Here is an 8,182-nt window from a genome sequence, read left to right as displayed (position 1 = left end):
TATTTTTGTTCTAATATGACAAAAATATACATATATTTGGCTCCACAGTTATTATTCATATTGAGTTCATAAGTTTGTGCAGAAGTAACAAGAATTCATCTTAAACTTTTGTGAAAATCCATTTTCATGGATTTGTGGATTATTTTTATCCTATGAGGATTCTTAAATGGACATAGTTTAGGGCCTCAGCATGTCATAATTGGCACTGCATTCAGCCCATATTTACAAGCAGTGTAATTGTAGGTCCCTTTGTCTTTGGAAGGCCGAGTTTCTGAGACATTTCTCTCTACAGTCCCATAGTCAGCTGGCTAATTTTGGGGTGAAGGGGGAGGGTTGTTTTGTTTTGTTTTGTATTGTACTGCCACGGTGGAGGAGTAGGCAGGATGTCCCCTCTCACTTCAGTCTATGTTCCAGAGGTCAGCAAAGAAACATTGGTCCAGTCGACATGATAACCCCAGCACGAGGTGGATATCCTCTAGGGCATTGTGTACCATGCTGTTAGTTTTCAAAAGAGCCTATTCATCTCTCATATTGCAGCTTGGCAGAAGTCCCCTCAGAATAGTGGAAGAATATTTAATTTTTGTAGACTTGCAGAATAAATCTGGATCCACGTTTTCTTATAGGCTTAATTTAGCAGTATGGAAATACCTATGTTTCCTTCCAGTCCAAGGTTCCTGATTTCAATTTCTCAAACCACAAGAGTTTTATTTTGAGAATAGCAAGAAATTAAAACTATTTCCTGGATCACTTGAGTTCATTATCTGAAAAATGTAATTTGTTAACAAAATCCGGTTTTGGTTTCTAATCCCAAAGATTCTGAGAATCACCTTTCTCATGCATTTCCCCTAGTAAGAATAATTTTTTTAAGCAGTGTAAATACCTGGCACTGTCTTCACTAGCATTTGCATAAAAATACTATCCTCAAGCTTCTGAACATAGACTCTAATTCTCTCACTATTTTATTGAGCTGGAAATCTTCCATATTTCCATAAATGGCTATTTTACCATTTATATTTTTTCTCTTTCTAATCAGGAAGCCTCTTCACTGCTTTTTCATTTTCTATGAGCACTTTCTTTTACATTTTCATTCTCAATGCCAGTTTTACTTCTGTTTTCCTATACACAGAGAGTAAAACTTTTATTTTCCAACCTTTATTTCAGATTAAGGATAAACAACATATATCATAGTTTATCAAAACAGCTCATATACTCTCAGTGAGTTTCCAGGCACTGACTACAATACAATATGCTATTTGATGGTCTAAATTCACAGAGCATATGCCCTCTCTCACCTATTGTCCAAATGCTCTGTATTCACTCATCTATTAGCAAGAGTCATACATATCCAGCAATGACTTGCTACTTTAGAGGAAGGGAAGATTACACTGCAAAAAAAGGAAAAGGAATATGTAGTACTATGTAGGAAACCTCCATTGACCTCATTTTGGCTACAATCCTTGTCATAAGTACAGACAGACAGGTTTGATGTGGAAAGTTAAGAAACATAGTAGCATAGGTTATTCATAGGGCGGGCATGGAGAGGCATGTGCCCATCCTGAGATTGGTCCTCACTGGCCAGGGAGTGGGAGGCGATGGCTGGTGCCCCTCTGAGATTGCGGGGGTGCTTAGAGAAGTGTCGGTGGCAGTTCCAGTTTTGCTGCCGACACTTCCAGTTGGCTGGGGGACCCCCCCCGCGGTCCGCTATTGGCCACTGGTGCCTCCTGCCCACCCCCCCATCAGGAGGCACCAGTCGCACATGCTTAGTAGTCTGCCAAATTAGGACTGAAGGTACTGGAATAGTGAGAAAGTTTCTGTCATTTGGGAATTCTACATAATGCTTTTGTTGCATAGAATTCCCACCATGGATAGTTTAAAAGAATGTGTAAGCAGCTGTCTGGTGCTCAGCTTTTGACAAGGTAGGAACTTCAGCCAGTGTTACTTGGAGGGATTCAATAGACAATGTATTTAGGCTAGGGACCTTGGAGAGGAAAGCCCAGGATCTGCTCTCCATTGCCTAGATATGAAACAGAAACAGTCACATGACTAATTAAGGTAAAAATTATAAATTGTCACATCAGAATTTGGGACTCCCACTCCCAGGGGAATGCCCTAACCCAGGGGTAGGCAATTATTTTGAGCGGAGGGCCTCATACTAAGTTTTGGCAAGCCATTGAAGGCTGCATGACAGACAGATAAATATTAATTTTTAAAATTTTTTAGAGGCCCTGTGGGCCAGATAGAATAGGCTGGTGGGCTGCATCTGGCCCATGGGCTGCATTTTGCCCACACCTGCCCTAACCAGTAGACTAGAATCATGTTGCTTCATAGCTCTTTTTCAGGTCCAATGGATTTTTTATTCTGTACTTCAATGTCCAATTTCAACAGGAGGGTTGGAGAGAATCTTTACCCCAGACAGACTATAGCCTTGTGGTTTGGACATGCTCCTGGAAGGTGGGTGCAGTGAATCGTAACTATCTCAGACTGAGAAGGGCCTAGGACTCAGGCTTCTTGCTCCTTAAGCAAGCACTTTAATGACTCAGAACTACTTCAACTCATAGCTTTTTATTGGAAGGGTCTGTTAAGGCTGAATTAAATGCTGTCAACAAGTGCTAACAGCACATAAACTGGATCAAGTCCCACATGGGCACCTCATCCCTTTGCTCATCATTGGGGCTTAAGTAGGGTCCATGGACACCTACATATGTGCTGGGTGTCTGCTCCAGTACATGCTAATTAGCACTCTCCAGAAGTCTCTGTGTTGCATGTATTCAGTGCATGTATCCCTGTGCTTCAAAATGGCAGCAGGGCAACTTTAACTGAACCTCGTCAAATGAGCTTTAATTAAAGGACCCCAGCACCGTTTTGAAGCATGGGGTTCAGAATACATGTGGGCACTTTAATTAGAATGGCTGTCATGAGTGCTGTTCTAATTAAAGGACGCTACTGTCCCACCCTGGAGCACATGTAAAGATGCCCCAAGTGCCTAACTACACAGACGCATGCAATTCTTCATAGCCATATAAACAGTACCTCACAGTTTATATGGCTATTAAGCAAGGATTATTTGTGTACTTGTTCACAATAAATTATGAAGTATTAAAAATAAAAGATACATTTCCCCCTCTTCTATAAACATTTTTCCCTATTCTATAAACTCCAAAATCTTACATCTGACTCTGCCTTACTATACTTTTGTGTTGTAACTCTTCTTAAAATAACAGTTCCTAAGAAATATAATTCCAGTGGGGCATTGTTTCTTCTTTAAAATAGGTTGCTGAAAAATCTAGGATGTTGGCTCAGATTCTCATCTCAATTACTTTGGGATAAATCTGAAATAACTCATTTGAAGGAACTGGAGTTAGCATAAAACTCTACTAGAATTAACAGAGATAAGAATCAGTCTACTTGTATAAAGCCTTTATCTTCCCTCCTTAAAATAAAACCTGTGGGAGGCAGCTTGGGGAATTGTGATTTCTTTGAAAATCCCCTTATGTAGATCACTGCTTATCATTCTCCCGTCCCAAAAAATGCTAGGCTAGGACAAAACCCTAGCTCAGCAAATCTGAAGGGGTCCCAGACATTTCTTATGGACAGTATTGTGTCCTGTGACTTCTAATCCCAGTCCCCTAACAATAGGGGTTGTGGTTTTTCTTCAATTGATTTGGGCTTAATGGAAAAGATGATAAAGCTTAATAAAGGGAAGCTGCATAAAGCTAGCTTAAGGGAAACACTTTATTACTCATTCATCTTGTCTCTTTTGCCTCCTTTAGTGCAGACCTGGCATCACCTGCTACCCATGAGGTCCAGAGAATATGTAAGGAAAATAATGTGGCAGGTGCAGTTCAGCTGATCTCCTATGACTCTGGAAGTATGAATACAAAAAAGTCAATTGTATGGATGGCCTCCATCATACACACACATATATAAGTGGAAGGTAACATTCCAAATCTACATTTTCATACAAGCTCAGCAGCTTACAGACATAGCAACTGTTTCCACAATATCCAATGTATTTTAAATTTTCTTGTTTCACCTTCGATATATTTTTAGTGATTTAGGAATTACTTATTCATTTCTAACTGCTTATTGACATAACTGTATTGCAGGAATGCTAAGTCAAATAAGCACAACATTGATTTCAGTGGAATAACTCCTAATATTAATTTGTCCCTATTTTCTCTTTTCAAGTAGTACTTACAGGCCACATCAACATGAGATGTTTACTGTTCAGTAGACTAATTAGCTGTGCGTTAAATGTCACACATCTACACATGTGCCCCTATTAGGTTGGAGTAAACTAATTAACTCTGCAACAGGACAGTACTTGTAAATACTATAAGTATTTGTAATTTTTTTTTACTGGCTGGCTGGGGCATGAGGATGCTAGACCCTACACTGAAGCATCCTCATGCCCCAGCCAGCCCATCTGCAGCATGGTGAACTGTGAGGAACAGCCCTGGGCTGGCAGGCTGACCTCCGGGACCTCCTACCAGTTGGGGCTGCTCCAAGCTGGCTCAGATTGCTGCAGTCCCAGGCACACGTGTAGATCGTGCATCCAAAAGCAATAAACTCCAGTGCTATAAGCACCAGAGCTTATTGCATCACACCAAAATGCATGATAAGAGGTGCATATTAATATTAATATGCAATATTAAGAGGTAACAGGAAGTTATCCTTCTCCCCCTGACTTCAAATACTCCCCAGTACATCATGTTTCTTTTCACCCAGATGACAAACACAGCATAGCTATTAAAGAAATTAATAGTATCAGGTAACATTCATTTGCTAGTAATTTTTTTTCATTAATAAAATGTCTTAGTAGCCAAGCACCTCATTCAATGAAAACAAAAACTTATTACAACAGTAAAAGCATCTAAGACCATATATGTCAGTAAAACATAGAAATTAATATATTTTCTTATTCAATTTTAAGTCCATTATAGGAAAGTGTATGAAATTGTATTAAAGCATAAAACCATTCATACACTGAAGAGGAAGCAAGTTCCAGTATCCAGAACACTAGGGAGGAACTTATGAGACTTATGTTCTTGTTCCTTTTCTGACACTAATCTGCAGTATGACTTTCAGCATATCATTTTGCTTCTCTGTACCTCTGCTTCCCTACTATCCTTTGCCTCTGTTTCCTTTTAGACAAAAAGCTCCTCAGGACCAGGACTGGCAGTACGTTGTACATCAGTACATTGCCTGGCAGAATGAACCCCTTATTTTAGAGACTGCTTCTTTGGAACATGAGGTAACCTGAAGAATATCATTCATAATTCCCAGGCAACAAAACTATGTTGGTGTGGATTTAAGGTACAGACAAATGTGATTTCTGTACGTTCCTCATTTTCCTTTGTTTGTGTTACTGAGTGTATTCCATATTGCAAGAGTTTCCCTTTCTTTTACATTAAACCTTAACTCTGGATGTTTTAGGTGCATATTGTGTTTTGGAAATAATTAGAAACACCCTGTGTTCAATTCTGAATCATGAATATGTTCTCTCAGTCTTAATTGTATCTCTATGTAGCTTTTGTCCTTCTGTAGTCTCAACATCTTCTTAAAAGATGTAGAAATTTCATTCATGTACACTAAAGAAGTCCAAAGACATTCTATCATGAAAATATGCTGTGTTAACCTCTCCCTCTCCCTTTTAAAAAAAAAAAAAAAAAAAAAAAAAAAACAAATTTTATATGTAACTTTATTTACGTAAAACTGTTGTTATTAAAACATTTTGCCTTCCAATTTAAAAAAAAAAAAAAAAAAAGCAATTTAGAAGGCCAGAATAGTCACACAAGCTCTGGCGATTGTATCCTGTTTTGGAACACACCCACCAACTAAGCTGCATCTGCAGCAACTTGCCACTGTCACAGGCATGCAAAGCAGCTGGTGTATATGTTAAAGTTTCGCCCCTTTTCTGCCCTTCCTGTTCAGGAGACTCAATGTAATTAATCGTTTGCTTTTAAGAATGATATTAAGGTTCAGCTGTAATTTTTGCTGGTATTTTTTATATAGCTAAGTTTCTCGCTCACTATGGGGGATAGTAGGAAATCTGCTCCTTCAGAGAAACCTATTTAGAAATACTCTTTTTCAAAAAAGCCATTACCTCCCATTTTTCCAAATTGTAAGTGGCAGTCACCTATGCTTTTGAAAGGTGAATAGTGCCAATGTGAGAAATAAGCAATAGGAAACAATGGCCATCTTTGCTAAGGGCAGACTGTGGCCTCAGTCTTATCCAGAACAAAAGGACACAGAGATCATTTTAAATTATGGCAGCTCTTTATGGGACTCTTTGAAGATTATTGTTCAGCTTTTGCTGAAGGGTGAACTTTCAGTTATGAATATGAGCAAAAAATGCCATTCATTCTTTAAAAAACCCTGGTAAGTAGCTATCAGTTAAGGTTTTAGTAAGCTTTAACTATATTGGAAGTTTGAAGAGATGGCACTACTTATATGAAGGTCAGGGACAAATTTTTAATAGATCTAATGCCAAGTGCTAAGTTTCCGAAAGGATTCATTTTAATTAATTTCAAATCAAAATAGTTAACAGGCTTATTTATAAATTCCCTGAAGATTCATTCTCTACTCAAAAATATGTGCTGTGTAGGAAATTATCAAATAAGAGCATCAAGTTCAATTCTTGAACTCATGTAATTTATGACAGGAAAGCAGATAGTTACTTTCTCTGCTGCAGGTACAGTTGGAAACAGGGTTATATTGGGTACAGAGGGATAGACACCTATATTACTTTCATGATTTATCAGTCTTATGTAAGTAACAGCAACTGGAAAGCTACTCTAATCCAGTTCAGGGATAAGGGATGAATCCCTCCCCCACCCCATCTATTACATTGTGCATTTATAGATGCCAATGAGGTATCAAAGCACCATTAATTGAGCATGTTTATAGGTGAAATATGTTTCATGCCTCAGTGAGTTAATCTAAACATTAGGAGGTGCTAAGTCACTACTATACATTCTTCTTTCACACCCATATGTCTAGGCCTCTACTGCATGTGTGGGGTGATGGGAAGATTCCCAGGTGATGTTAATTATTAGATCCATTTGAACTATTCATTACAAATAATATTTGTTCAGAATGTAGTCCCCTTGGTAAATTAATTATTAACCAATCACATAGGCTGCTTACAGATGTGAAAACAACAAAAAACAGAACTTTACTTTCAGCCCAGTGTACCCCCCACATCAAGCACAGAGCATACCCAGAAGAGGCATCATGTTACTTTGACGCAGCTTCCCCAATGCCTGTAAAGCTTCAGTGGGGCTTGATGATTGAATCAGCTTTAGATAAAAGCACCAAAAAGCACACAGTCAACTATGACACAGTCACAACACCCTAACCTGCCACACCTTGGGCAAGGGGACAAATGGTGGACAATATCCTGCTGCTGTAAAGGCTGTTAAAATATGCTCAAGGGATCTAAGGAAGAGGGCTATGCCCCTGATTACCTACGGTCCTCCAAAAGTCTGCACTAACCTGACCATGGGATTTATATGCAAGAAAAATTTTGTTAATTTGGAATTCCAGAACAAACAGTGAAATTTTAAAAATGTATAATTTAAGCATTTATCTCTGGTATTATTAAAAAAAATCCTAATTTTTTTCACAAGGCTTCATTTAACTCATTAGAAGGAATTAATATTTCATTTACTAGTCAGTATGTCATTCTACAATACAATATACTGTCATTTATACTGTCAAGACATACCACCTTTCTTGCTTTGTTGATGAATATTCACTTATTGAGTAATCTTCCTCCAGGGGGTAAATCTTCTTGGTGATTTGAAAACTGGAACTATACAGCCATGGTATTCTAAAATATACAAAATCAGTTTTAACAGTATCTTTTCACAGGTTTTTGAATGCCATCATTTACATTTACTTTATGCCTGAAATAATTGCTTGTTATTTAACAGTCCCTTGAGCTCTGAAATGGAAATATTGGCTTGCTGTTAGCACTGACAGTTTTTCAGGTCTCTTCATGAGATGCACCGTTTTCTTTCTTTCCTTTTAAATCTTCACTAATACAATCTAGTCTCAGCATTTTGTGGTGTGTTATGTTCCAACCAATTTATTTTGTTCTTGTATGTCTTTGTGTTAGCTTTCAAATTCATGCCTAAACATTCTGGAGGCAAGATTGTTCATGACAAGATAATTTTTC

At 38.2% G+C, this 8,182-nt stretch overlaps 1 long non-coding RNA gene across 1 annotated transcript in view; it reads left to right on the top strand.

Annotated features, from left to right (window-relative positions):
* Positions 1-5,422, top strand: part of LOC109306085 — a 9,790-nt gene extending 4,368 nt beyond the window's left edge. Inside the window, exons 2-3 of the long non-coding RNA XR_002099842.1 lie at positions 3,771-3,934; positions 5,152-5,422. This is a non-coding gene — a long non-coding RNA (uncharacterized LOC109306085). The remainder of the gene's footprint in view (positions 1-3,770; positions 3,935-5,151) is intronic.
* The last annotated feature ends 2,760 nt before the right edge of the window (positions 5,423-8,182 follow it).

This window comes from Crocodylus porosus, unplaced genomic scaffold (assembly GCF_001723895.1).
Source record: "Crocodylus porosus isolate Cpor-Errol unplaced genomic scaffold, CroPor_comp1, whole genome shotgun sequence".
Lineage (NCBI taxonomy): Eukaryota > Metazoa > Chordata > Crocodylia > Crocodylidae > Crocodylus > Crocodylus porosus.
This window is presented reverse-complemented; position numbering and strand designations above follow the sequence as displayed.